The following is a 15825-nucleotide window of genomic DNA, read 5'->3' on the forward strand; positions in this document are numbered from 1 at the left end:
ATCATTTTGATATTTTCGAACGAAATGCTTCAGCAATACTTTGAATCTTGGCGATAATAAAACTCGTAAAATAGTGTTTACGGAAATATCGTAAACCACAATTACATGAAACAATGATTATGGATTGAATCATAAACTATACTCAAAACCGAACCCTTGAAATTAATGATTATTTTACTGTCATATCAAATTAGATATCAATACGAACTTTGATGCTCACAACATCCCCTACTGAAGTCAACATCAATCATCTATACTAATAGCACCTTTGATATTTAACAACAACGTAAGTATCAGCATAAATCAGAATTTGAATCAAAACTGCATTTTACCATTATTCCAAAACAGAAATAGTTGATAAATTATTCCTTATAATATTATCAAAAGCAATATAATAATTTAGATTGGAATCCTCGAACGACGGTGTGTTGCCGCCGGTGATCAGCCACGGAGCAACACTGGTATGTCGAAGCATATCCAACTAAACAAATGGGGCACCCAAGGCACATATCGGCCTAATGGTATTATATCCTGTATAATACCTAAATCTCTGCTGGACTGCCGCCACGGCCTCTTACGCAACCATCCAATCTTAAAACATTTTATTGAGAGGGGTCATAATACTCGACACCCTTATAAACTTTTATTCTCCCATTTACTTGGGCAGGAATAATCGCAAAACCAACAAATTTTTCTCAAAACCCAAAACATTTATAAATCCATTCAGTTGACAAGTAAAATCACTTAGCTATTCTGAATATATAATAGCAGAAGAGTACTTGCATAAACTGAATCATTTAATTTAGCGATATGTAAAACATTTATCTATTCCGAACTGAGAATAGAGAAAGCAACACTTGAAAAATGGGTTCAAAATAAATATCATTTGAATAATAAGTGATGATAGGGATACTTTCCTTTGGGTTTTAGCAGTTAGTCACACTCGCAATGACGCATCTATTATGACATTCTGTCTCGAAACATCACCGTCCTTCTTTTCAACACTTCACTGCTATGCTGCTCCTGCGATTGCTAGAAGCCAGATATCCTTTACCATTCCACCCCATTTTTTATCCGATACCTTGTCCTGATCAACTCTAAATATCTGCATCTATAATTAAAAGCTATAGCTTTAATCGTCTAAACGATAATTACTCAATGAACTGCGCTTCAACAGCCTATCGTCTACCCATACGATAGCCCACACATCACTATAATAATCAAACACAGGACTCTTGACCCCGTACACACATAATTCACATAGCACATAAACACATAACTCACGTATCACATAATTCATATCACATATGACTCGATTCGTCAAAAAGTTCGACCCAATACGTTTAAAACTAAAATCGGGTCAAAATATGATTTTTCAGTCACTATGCGACTCGGAATCGATTTACAAAATAAGCGACCTTTCGAAACAAAAGGATTTGGGTCTCGAAAGTATTTTTATTGAAAGCATAATATTCTTCTGACTCTAGAGGTGTTCGTTTCGTATTAAACGGACGAACGATTGATTTATTATGAATTTTTGAACATTTTTCAGAATTAAAACGGGTCTCCGAATCATTTTATAATTAAATAATAGGGCTCGAACTCCTGAAAATAATTTTATAAGAATTATCGAGCCTGGAAAATAATTTAAAATAATATTTTAAAGCTCGAACTATTTTTCGGAATTTTTAAATCAATTTTAAATAATTAAATCTAATTAAATAATCAATTAAACTTAATTAATAACTAATTAAATTAATTAATCAATTAATATTTAAATTAATTGACTAATTAAATAATTAATTATCGACTAATATTAATTAATTAATTAATTAAGATTTTATTTTTAGATAAAAAAAATAATTTTCAGAAATTAAATACTGAATTTTAGAATTTTCAAATAATTGAAAATTAGTTTCTGAAAATAATATAAAAAGAGAATACAATTTCTGAAAATAATAAAACAAGGATATGATTTTTGAAAGTTTTGAAAAATAGAGTACTATTTCTGCAGAACAGGGAAACTGTAGGAGTCAAATTGTAATTTGCCCATATCGTCTTCCCCGTTCAGACTCCGGTGGCCGGCCGCCATTAACGGCGGCCACCAAGCTTTCCGGCGATCGATTCATAGCCCAAAATTCATCCAAAATCACAGGGAATGAAGTAGAAGTTTCCAGGAACATGAATATGCAATTCAAATTGCCAGAAAAGCCGTTGATTCGCCGGAAAACGCGACGGAAATTTCCGCCGCCGCGGAACTAAGTTTTCCGATCTGCTAAACTACAATTCCTAAAATCAACTAAAAATCATGGTTTGGTTCCTGGGAACGTTCTGTATGCAGTGGTGGTAACCAGTTTTACGCAGAATCAATTAAAATGAAAACCCCAATTCGAATTAAAATAGTTATATGAACATAAACCCTATTTTTAAATCAGAGAATCAAACTCAAATTTAACCATGTTATTGAACTCAATTTTTGACATATAATATACCAAATTGACCAGAAAATTATTATCTACACGACGGAATCATCAAATCATATCAACAACATCAAGAATAAAAATTCATAATTTAATTTATAATTAATTCAAATTAAAATAATTAAATCAGAAAAATACCTTGATTTCTGGATAAAACCTGATGATTGATTATGATTCTATATTCTGAGAGCTTCGTTTTGATATATCGCACGCTTGAATCGGAGTTCGGTACGCCTTCGTTTGCGCGTTTGACTTTCAGGAACGTATCGGTTTCTAGGGTTTTTCTCTGTATTTACTGTATTTTTACTAGTTGTAAATGAATAAACAAATAAAATGAAATAAGAAATATGCTATTTATTTTTACGGAATATTGGTTCATTCTGGATCGTTTTGGATCGATAAATTAGTTGCTTAGCCGCTAAATAACTACAAAATGATCCAAAAATAGATTATTTAGCCGCTAAGTAACTATAAAAATGATACAATTTAATATCAAATTTGGATAATTATCAAAATCGAGCTTTTCATAAAACACCATATACGAAAATAATGTAAAAATATCATGTCTCTCGAGAATACGGGTTTTGTTGATTTATCGAAATGGTTATCGTACCGAAAATCTTGCGCCGGGCCGCGCACGGGTCAAACCGTAATCCGGATCGAAAAAGTCAAAACACGGAAAATAACCGGAATTACCAGATTAGGTTAGGAAGGAGTTTTCGGAAGAGTTTCGGGTTATATAAACGCAAAAACAGTTGTAGTCAGACGATTCCCGACTTTATAAAACAGTTTGTAATTATTCATAAAATAATTAATAATTCATAAATCATTATAAAATCATATAACACTCCAAAAATTACCAGAAAAATACCATAATTATCTATATTTTAATCTACACATTTAAAAATTAAAAAAAATCAAATAATATCATATATAAATATCCCAACATCAATTCCAATTATCATATAATTTACTAAAATTCACATAAAATCACATAAATAATTCCAAATAATAATAATAATATTTGAAAACATGGGATATTGCAATCTACCCCCCTTATAAGGATTCCATCCTCGGAATCAGCAAAAGAGAGCACTAGGGATCTTCTAGCCAACTTTCCATTCCTAAATAATCTCAATTTTCCAAAATCTCGAATAAATCTTGTATTCTTTGTATAATAAAACTTTTACAGGAGCTTCGCTGTGCACCACTGTTCCATCCACATCTTTTGACCAATTCCTCAATAGAATTTCTTTTACTACTTGCGAGAAAAAGAATAGAGAGAAAGATAGAGAGAAAGAAAAAGAAAGAGAGATAGATAGAGAGAGAAGTAAAGAAACAAGTTGACTTCGGTATATGCCACTAATATTATAACCGCATTGCAGTCCATTGTTGCTCTTGGTAATCCCATCACATAACCCTGCTTTGACTTGACCAGGATAACTCAGTTTAACTTGATTGGCATACTTTCGAATGTTGGAAATGATAAAAAAAACATGGAATTTCAAAAAGAAAAGAATTTGATACCATAACGAGACCAAAATTTGAATTTGAGAAAAAGTATTGTTGAAATAAAAGAATAACTGAGAGATCAATATGATCAAATGAACTTGGTATTGCGTACCCAAATTAATACACTACTAAAGGTTGTTAACCTTTATGTATTCACAATACACACAAGTGATTGCGTCCCATCCAACTCCTATCACACAGACAGGTATACCTTGTGTCCCCTATAGTTAGGGTTGTTCATCTCAGTAAGAATAAAAGAATATTAAAGGAATCCAAAATCAAATGAATAAAACTGAAAATATTTCAAAGCTGATATTTCTGGAGAAAAATGAAATCCAGAAAACAAGATTCTGGAACAAAATGATTAAACGAGTGTTAGGGAATATATCCTCTAACAGATACCTCTTTTGAGAGAGGTCAAAAGAAATTATCAGAAAGAGAAGGTATTGTCAAAGTCTTAATACTTATCTTCTATTTGCACTCTTCTGTTGACTCGTCATCCAACTCTAGACCATTCTTCATATTCTAAGGATATCGATAATCTTAATCGGCATCGAATCGTAGTAGCCTCAGAAGATTCCACAATAGAAGTTTTCAGCTTCCTGGAGTTCTATCCAGCCCAGCACAACCATCTCAAATGAATGTGTCTATCTTAACTTACTCGTTGATACTATATTCAATAGTCCAACAAGAACTCGATATGAGCTCAAGCGTCCTCACATAGCTATACACACTCCTACACACTCTCGTTTCTAGTTTACTATAACCTCAGCTCTGATACCAACCTGTAACGCCCCCAAATCCGGGGTTAGAGGATTTGGTCGTCACGATGAAACCTCAATTCAAATTAATCTGTTTAATCAATAAATAAATGCCAGCGGAAGATATTTATCATTTATGACCCCAAACTAATCCAAGATCTTTTAAGGTTACAGTTCTAGAAATAAGAAATCCAAATTCCACAAATAAATTTTCACTTTCTTTTAAAACTCTTTTCAACAAATTCCAAACTCAAAGCTAAACCCCCTAGTATAACTTCGAAAAGATGTATACTAGGCCCAACTATAAAATACACAACCATAATATAATATAAACAACCTTACACAATAAAACTTAAACTAGCCCGCAAACCCTGGACCAATCACCTTCCAAAAGCTTCTTCTTTGTTTTCTCGAATTACGCAGCTAAACAACGCAAGTTAATCCTCACTGGAGGTTAAATTTGAAAACAGGCAAGTATGAGCGAAAGAAATGCTCAACAAGATCATTGTAATATATATAGGGTCGTTTTGATATAAAATCGATATCTGCATTAGAGAAGGACATTTAAAATCATAAGTGTTGAATCATAAAATTTTAGTTGAGGAACCCCAGAATTGATTCCTTAATTGTATTCAAAATCGTTTTGATATTTTCGAGCGAAATGCTTCAGCAATACTTTGAATCTTGACGAGAATAAAACTCGTAAAACAGTATTTACGGAAATATCGTAAACCGCAACAACATGAAACAATGATTATGGATTGAATCATAAACTTTACTCAAAACTGAACCCTTTAAATTAATACTTATTTTGCTGTCATATCAAATTAGATATCAATACGAACTTTGATGTTCACAACATCCCCTACTAAAGTCAACATCAATCATCTATACTAATACCACCTTTGATATTTAACAACAACGTAAGTATCAGCATAAATCAGAATCTGAATCAAAACTGCATTTTACCATTATTCCAAAACAGAAACTGTTGATAAATTATTCCTTATAAGATTATCAAAAGCAATATAATAATTTAGATTGGAATCCTTGAACGACGGTGTGTTGTCGCCGATGATCAGCCGCGGAGCAACACCGGTATGTCGAAGCATATCCAACTAAACAAATGGGGCACCCAAGGCATATATTGGCCTAATGGTATTATATCCTGTATAATACCTAAATCTCTGTTGGACCACCTCCACGGCCTCTTACGCAACCATCCAATCTTAAAACATTTTATTGAGAGCGGTCATAATACTCGACACCCTTATAAACTATTATTCTCCCATTTACTTGGGCATGAATACTCGCAAAACCAACTCATTTTGCTCAAAACCCAAAACATTTATAAATCCATTCAGTTGATAAGTAAAATCACTTAGCTATTCTGAACATAGAATAGCAGAAGAGTACTTGCATAAACAGAATCATTTAATTCAGCGATATGTAAAACATTTATCTATTCCGAACTGAGAATAGAGAAAACAATACTTGTAAAATAGGATTTAAAATAAATATCACTTGAACAATAAGTGATGATAGGGATACTTGCCTTTGGATTTTAGCAGTTAGTCACACTCGCAATGACGCATCTATTCTGATATTCTGTCTCGAAACATCACCATCCTTCTTTTCAACACTTTACTGCTATGTTGCTCCTGCGATTGCTAGAAGCCAGATATCTTATACCATTCCACCCCATTCTTTATCCAATACCTTGTGCTGATCAACCCTAACTATCCGCATCTATAATTAAAAGATATAGCTTTAATCATCTAAACAATAATTACTGAATGAACTGCGCTTCAACAGCCTATCGTCTACCCATACGATAGCCCACACATAACTATAATAATCAAACACAGGACTCTTGACCAACGTACACACGTAATTCACATAGAACATAAGCACATAACTCACGTATCACATAATTCATATCACATATAACTCGTTTCGTCAAAAAGTTCGACCCAATACGTTTAAAACTAAAATCGGGTCAAAATATGATTTTTCAGTCACTATGCGACTCAGAATCGATTTAAAAAACAAGAGACCTTTCGAAACAAAAGGATTTGGGTCTCGAAAGTATTTTTATTGAAAGCAAAATATTTTTTTGAGTCTAGAGGCGTTCGTTTCATATTAAACGGACGATGGGTTGATTTATTATGAATTTTTGAACATTTTTTGAAATTAAAACGGGTCTCCGAATCATTTTATAATTAAATAATAGGGCTCGAACACCCGAAAATAATTTTATAAGAATTATCGAGTCTGAAAAATAATTTAACATAATATTTTAAAGCTTGAACTATTTTTCGGAATTTTTAAATCAATTTTAAATAATTAAATCTAATTAAATAATCAATTAAACTTAAGTAATAACGAATTAAATTAATTAATTAATTAATATTTAAATTAATTGACTAATTAAATAATTAATTATCAACTAATATTAATTAATTAAATAATTAAGATTTATTTTTAGATAAAAAAAATAATTTTCAGAAATTAAATATTGAATTTTGGAATTTTCAAATAATTGAAAATTAGTTTCTGAAAATAATATAATAAGAGAATACAATTTCTGAAAATAATAAAACAGGGATATGATTTTTGAAAGTTTTAAAAAGTAGAGTACTATTTCTGCAGAACATGGAAACTTCAGGGGTCAAATTGTAATTTGCCCCTGTCGTCTTCGCCGTTCAGACTCCGGTAGCGGGCTGCCATTAACGGCGGCCACCAAGCTTTCCGGCGATCGATACTTAGCCCAGAAATCATCCAAAATCACAGGGAATGAAGTAGAAGTTTCCAGGAACGTGAATATGCAATTCAAATTTCCAGAAAAGCCGTTGATTCGCCGGAAAACGTGACGGAAATTTCCGCCGCCCCCAAACTAAGTTTTCCGATCTGCTAAACTACAATTCCTAAAATTAACTAAAAATCATGGTTTGGTTCCTGGGAACGTTCTGAATGCAGTGGTGGTAACCAGTTTTACCCAAAATCAACCAAAATGAAAACCCCAATTCGAATTAAAATATTTATATGAACATAAACCCTATTTTTAAATCAGAGAATCAAACTCAAATTTAACCATGTTATTGAGCTCAATTTTTGACATATAATATACCAAATTGACCAGAAAATTATTATCTACACGATGAAATCATCAAATCATATCAACAACATCAAGAACAAAAATTCATAATTTAACCTATAATTAATTCAAATTAAAATAATTAAATCAGAAAAATACCTTGATTTTTGGGTAAAAACTGATGATTGATTATGATTCTATATTCCGAGAGCTTTGTTTTGATATATTGCACGCTTGAATCGGAAGTTCGGTAACGCCTTCGTTTGCGCGTTTGATTTTCAGGAACGTATTGGTTTCCTGGGTTTTTCTCTATATTTACTGTATTTTTACTAGTTGTAAATGAATAAACGAATAAAATGAAATAAGAAATATGCTATTTATATTTATGGAATATTGGTTCATTCTGGATCATTTTGGATCGATAAATTAGTTGCTTAGCCACTAAGTAACTACAAAACGATCCAAAAATATATTACTTAGCCGCTAAGTAACTATAAAAACGATACAATTTAATATCAGATTTGGATAATTATCAAAACCGAGCTTTTCATAAAACACCATATACGAAAATAATGTAAAAATATCCCGTCTCTCGAGAATACGGGTTTTGTTGATTTATAGAAATGGTTATCGTACCGAAAATCTTGTATCGGGCCGCGCACGGGTCAAACCGTAATCCGGATCGAAAAAGTCAAAACACGGAAAATATCCGGAATTACCAGATTAAGTTAGGAAGGAGTTTTTGGAAGAGTTTCGGGTTATAAAAACGCAAAAACAGTTGAAGTCGGACGATTCCCGGCTTTATAAAACAGTTTTGTAATTATTCAGAAAATATAATAATTCATAAATCATTAGAAAATCATATAACACTCCAAAAATTACCAGAAAAATACCATAATTATCTATATTTTAATCTACACATTTAAAAATTAAAATATTCAAATAATATCATATATAAACATCCCAACATCAATTCCAATTATCATATAATTTACTAAAATTCATATAAAATCACATAAACAATTCCAAATAATAATAATAATAATATTTGAAAATATGGGATATTACAGAGTGAGGGAGAGAGAGGGATGGAGGGAGGGGGGGAGAGAGAGAGAGAGAGAGAGAGAGAGAGAGAGAGAGAGATGGAGGTAAAAAGAAGGAGGAGGGAGCATATATACTTGGTGCAAAGGCACCAAGGTAATTTCACCCAAAAGCTGATTTTCTTTCTTTTTCTTTTTTATGCAAAAATACAATACAATAAATATATTATAGCTCTATACAATGTGCAAATGGCTAAGCTTTTATTTTTATAATATAAAACATAAAATTATCTCTTCACCCATATTTTTAAAATAAATTTTGAGCAACTGTTTTAATATCTATACGTTTTATAATTAAACCTCCAATAATAGCAATAAGCTTTTAAAAATCATTTTTAAATACTAAAATAAGTACAACTATTATTTTTAGAAAGTCTCTAGGACTATTTTAAGGATAATAAATTCACACCTTGATCATTTTTTCATAATTTTATAAAAACATATAAGGATCAATTAATCCTTACTTTTATTCAATAATTCCATTTAAAAATAATTAGAATCTCGTAAATTACCGAATCACACTTATAACTTTTGAGTATCATATATTCACATAAAACATCAATCACATTTCGTATTTGTACACCTTAGCACATCATTTCTCCCTTTTAATTACTGGTTAATCGAGTAATAATTACCCGATAATTCAAATAATTATACAACTTTTTCAATTACGAATCCAAATCACAGAAATACACTAGAGGATTCAATATTTATCATATCTTAATATAATCCACAAATTTTATTATTCTTAACCCTTTTCACTAAATCCTTCTTTCGCACTGTGGTTCCCGTTCTACCTAACGGCCCGACCAAAACATAGCTTAAGCCTTTCGCTGACTCATCATACTGGAACGAGACATTTTACGTTCTCGTTTTCTATTACACGAAATTACACATAAGCCACATAAGTATATAACTTTATATTTATACTCATAAGTCCACATAATTCATAATTAGATCACAAAACTATATTTTATTAATATAATTACATCATGAAAATCCCAGTCGTTACAGATATAGTACGAAGGCCTGAGAGTAACACTAGTCACGTGTGAACCAGGCCATTGTACTAGGTGTTAGTGATTCATGAAAGGAAATTGATTATTATTATTAGGAAGATTTTCAAGTGAGGATTCGTATCTGAGAATACAGGTTTTATGGTTTATACGAAGTCTCAAGAGAGAAGACTTAATGACAGGACATCTTTGGAAGTGCAGGGCTTTACGGAATCTAAGTTAAAGTGATCACTATCTTGTAGTAGGAGTCCCCCTGATCAGTTTATTGCATATCAGAAGCAATATCCTGGAAATACAGTTCAATATCTCAGTACAGGAACTAATCTTGACTTGGTACAAGCCTTAGGGAATAAATGAGAGCCAAAACAAATTCAAGAGTGCATCACTACTCCCTATGGTACCCAGTTAGCATCTTAGTAGAATGATTAGATATTTTTTTAAGGCAATTGAACTTCCTAGCTCTACTAGAAAGTCTTGGTTGCAGGTTAAAAACTAGGATGAGTGAGAAAAATGCACACATGTGCTTCAAGGACCCACATAATCTTTCCAAAGTTTCCGAGGAGTATAAGTCGCAAGAAAGTCCCTCCCATGGCTATCATAGTCACAATTAAGATCATCCAAGGTCTTCAAGGTCGTGATTTAGAGTGTAAAAGGGTTCTTGGTCACCAGTTAGAGGATCATGCTAAGAAGCTAAGTAAAAACTCCCTCTCCTAGCTACATGGTCGCAAGTTAGCCTTCTCCTGGCTATCAAGGTCTCAAGTAAGCTTGGATGGATGGAAAACTAAGTTGAAAACCTCTCCTTATACTCCTGGTTGCCGTAATTAAATTTTGCAACTTCAGGGATGCAAGTTACATGATTATACAGGTTATCAATTTGAAATGAAAGGATATAATCAAGCCACGTAGTCTCTCTTATCTTTCCAGCCTATCAGCCTATATAAACAAATAGATGCATATTGAAATTGCATCTCTCCAACATTGAATATATTTAGATTTCTTAAAAGCTTGATTTGACAAGGAGAGGTCATGCCAAATTTGATTTAAACCATTTAAAGACTTACATAATTGATACACTCATCATTTAAGGCTTTTTTGATTGTATTGAATACCATTTGATAAGAGCTTTAGATTTTTAGAGTGATAAATACAAGTTATAGTTTGATAGCTTATATTTTATATTGGCTTTATCTTTTTGTAACTTTGAATATTTGTTCAAAGGTGTTAGCAACCCTTTGCGGTTTAATTTTTTAATAATAAGACTTATTCCGTGAATCTCCTTGTGTTTGTTTATTTCATTTTTGAGTTTTATTTTCCGCTGCATTATTTGACGAAAAATGAAGAACATACATTCACCCCCCTGTAACCTTTTGGACCTAACAATTGGTATCAGAGCTTGTTGATCGATATACAGATCAGATCCATTAGATTAGCAAATTTTGTTGTTGATTTTGGTTGTACGGGGTCTGGGAGTGCTTCTGATGTGTAGATCTGATTTTAGGTTTATTGGTTTTGACTTGACTGGTTTGGTATTGTTGACTAACTGGGTTATCATATTTTGAGACGGTATATTGCGAATTTTTCTCAAATCTGAAAAGATGAGTGCTCAGAAGTTAGTAGTATTAATGTTCCTCAGTTTGATAAATCAAGATACAATCTATGGAAGAAGAAAATACTACTATATATTCGGGCTTCAAATCCATAGTATATGAGGGTATTAAGAGAAGGAGGACATGTGCCGATGAAGGAGCATCCAGAACTTCCTAATATGAGATGGTCATGTCGTGAATCAGAATGGACGGCTCATGACAAAGAACTGATAGCTCTTGATGAAGGCATATAACTTATTTTGGTGGATTCAATGGATGATGATATGAGTCATCAAATTATGGTCTATGAAAATGCCAAGCACATGTGGGAGACCATAGAATTGCTTATATAAGGAATGGAAGATGTCAGGCAAAATCGACTAGATAACATGACTTCACAATATGAGGCGTTTAAGTCCTTTCCTGGAGAAAGCATTACACAAGTATTTGAAAGACTTAATAAATTGTTGAATGAATTTAGTATTCATGGAAAGACTTATCCTCAGAGAGAAGTCAACAGGAAGTTTATGTTAGTCCTACCTCACCATCTATAGAATAAAGTTTCATCTGTGCGTGAGCGTGTTGACTTTGAAACCATGACACTTGAAAAGATGTATGGTAAGCTGAACACTCATGAAATGGAGCAGGAACAAAGGAAGATTATCTATGGTGGTGGTACAGTTGATAGTAAGAATGCTGAACTACTCAAGACAACTGACCTTGTAGCCAGTGGAATCAAAGAGCTTGACATTACTGCTGAAAAGCCTAAGACCAAAGTTGAAGCGCTCTTTGAAGCTGAAATAGATTATGGAAGCCTCTCTGGTAATCCAAGTGACTACTACACCATTGAGGAGCTGCAGGGTATGGAAGGCCCTATTATGGCCAACTTAATTAGGATGTTCAGTAACATCAGGTTTAGAAGAAAACAAGGCTTTAGGGTTCTGGAAGCCGCAATCATGGTCAGAGGTCAAGTTCATCTTCTAGATCAGGTTATAAGACAGGGATGGTAGACAGAAACAAGTTCAGATGCTACAATTGTGATGATATTAGGTACTATGCCATTGAATGTAGGAAATTCCAACAAGCAAGGGATAGAGGCAAAGCTTATTAGAAGAAAGACTCAGGTAGCTCAAGAAAGTACCCAGTGAAATCTTACATAGCTGAAGGGAAGAGCTGGGATGATACTGATGATGAAGAAGAGTAATATGGAAATTTAGCATTAATGACAGAATCTTCTTATAAGGTAAAATTCCCAATTATTCTTGCTTTACCCCCTGATAACTTGTGTGAGAATGAATATTGTGTCACCTTCAGGCATATTGTCCTAGTGTATGGAAATGTTATTTCTCATCACCATCTTAAAGCATGATGAAATATAAAGAAATGCATTGAACAACATGATGCCGCAAAATAAGTGTATAAAAACGTTAGTACTACACTAAGATGTACTTTGGTTGATGTCGAAGACCTTAAAGTAGAACTAAAGGAAGTTACAGATGAAAATGATAAGTTAGTTCTATATAGGATCAGTGTGGAGAATCTTAAGCAAAATAATGCTTATTTAGAGCTTATGATTAAAAAGCACCTTGAGACAGAGGAAGAGCTTAAGAACAAGAATGCAGAATTAGAAACTAAATTGCATGTTTTCACTGATTTTGCAAATCTTGCTAAATGTTAGGACAAAAATACGCGCTAAAATTACACGAAAGTATACGTGTTCGCAAGTAGTATAAGATATAAATTAGATTCGTTTCACAGAGACTGGTTTAGATTAACTTCAATTTATGCACTTATGCAACAATGGTATGTCTATCGTTTAATGCTTAGACAATAACAAGTTGAGATTGATTATAAGTAAGATTAAACTAACATGCAAACAACTAAGTGATTAAAAAGGGTTGATGGGATTATAACTTCATTACTACTTCATTCAAAGTCATTGTTCTTAACCTTAGTATGCAATGGTGATGAAAACTAATCAGATAACACGAAACTAGTAAACACCAATTGTCGTTGCACGAATACCCTACTACCAGACATCCACAAAAGAGATAGAAGCTGAATAGACACCAATTATGTTGAGACCCTATATGTCTATAGAATTTAACAACATAACGGTTTAATGAACAAGTTATCTATCGTGATTACATAGGGCAAGTAAGATGGTTAAAATTACCTATAAATCATGCATAATAAATACATGAACCTATGCTAGCATGGCAAGTTCTAAACCTCTATATTCACTGTCGCTTCAATAGAGATTAACACGCTATCTTATATATTCGTGAGTCGTGACACACATAAGATGAATAATCACAACCAATACTAGGATATCATACAATCACCACACACTAGGTATCACAATAATTAACTATAGAAATCCATAAGTAAATCTGTTAGAACCCCACGATAACGATTAGTTCATAACTGAACTCATCATCGTGGGTTCCGATGAAAGCATGGTAAATAAACTAAGATAAACTAAGTCTGAAATAACTGAATAAATATCAAAGTACGTTAACAAGAGTATTAGGTTCAAACAATAAAGAAAACAAAAATTCCAAGATTACAACTTAAGCAAAGAATCACAAGTAAAAACTATATCTTCTTCTCCTTCGTTGTATTGTGCTATTAGGTCTTCTCGCTGCTATCTCATGGCTCTCGTATATCAAAAACATCTTTTTGGAGTCTTTAAATTCCAGCCCATCCAATCAAGAGTCCAGTAAATCAGTCTTCTAATAGAATCAGGAATCTGAAAAATCGACCTAGCATGGCCGCCCTGAGTTCCTGCGCAGCCGCCCTGGGTTTCTGTTAAGTGAGCGCGACCGCCCTGAAGACTGGCGCGGTCGCCTTGAGCTTCTGGAAAAACTTATTTTTCTTTTCTTCTTGACTTCAATGGTTGGTTTCTTTCACGCAATAAACGGAGGCTTGTTAGGGCTAAACAAACGCTAATAATTTACGCAAGTATACGCGTTCGCCAGTAATATAGAATCTTTTCTAGTTCATTTCCATAGAGACTGGCGTTGGTTAACTATGTAATTTATGCACCTATGTACCGATGATATGGTTATTATCCAATGCTAAGACAACAACAATTTGGGTTGTTTATACTAGGAATTAAACTAATGATTATAACTAAGAGAGTAAAGAGAGTTGTATATTATATGAAACAAACATGGGATTCTAACTTCATTCAATACTTTATTCAATAGTCTTATCATTCTTAACCTTAGCATGCAATGGTGATGACACTAATCAGATAACACGAAACTGCTAAACGCCAACTTTCGTTGCACAAATAACATACTACTAGACATCCATAAATGAGATAGAAGCTGAATAGACACCAATTATATTGAGACCCTATATGTCTATAGAATTTGACAACATAATGGTTTAAAGCACAAGTTATCTATCATGATTACACAGGACAAGTAAGATGAGTAAAATTACCTACGAATCATGCATAACAATAACACATGAACCTATGCTAGCATGGAAAGTTCTAAATCCTTAAATTCACTGTCGCTTCATTAAGAATTAACACGCTATCTTACAAGTTCGTGACTCTTATAAGACGAATAAGCACAACCAATACTAGGTTATCGTTCAATCACCACACACTAAGGCATATAAATAATTTAACTAAAGAAATCCATAAATAAATCTACTAGAACCCCACGATAATGATTAGCCCATAATCGGACTCATCATCAACGTGGGTTCCGATGAAAGCATGGTATATAAACGTAGTCTTTATACTTAAATAACAAAACCAAGTACGAAATAAGAGTAAAGGTTTAAAAATAAGAAAACTAGCATCCAAGTTACAACTTAGAACAAAGATTCACAAGTAAAAACAAGATCTTCTTCATCTTCGTTGAATCCATGCTAAAACGGTCTTCTTACATCTATCCTTGCGCTCTGGTACGTCTCCTCTATGAAAACGTTCTTATTTGAATATATATAGCAGCCCTAATCAATCTAGAAGTCTCCCAATTATAATTGCATTAGAATCAGGATTCAAAACTTTCACACCGACGCGGCCGCGCGCTATCACAGCGCGGGCATGCTGTCATTCTGGAATCCTGGCGCGGCCGCACGCTATCGCAGCGCGGTCATGCCGTCCTTCTGGGAAAAACTCAGATTTCATCTTTTTTCTTGCTGCTTTGAGCCGGCTTTCCACGAGTTTTTATTCCAACACCACCTTGACACCAAATTAGCACAAAAACAATGTTATTTCACCTGATTACCTAGATAATGTCTGAAATGC

The sequence above is a fragment of the Apium graveolens genome, chromosome 1 (genome assembly GCF_009905375.1).
Source record: "Apium graveolens cultivar Ventura chromosome 1, ASM990537v1, whole genome shotgun sequence".
NCBI classification, from domain to species: domain Eukaryota; kingdom Viridiplantae; phylum Streptophyta; class Magnoliopsida; order Apiales; family Apiaceae; genus Apium; species Apium graveolens.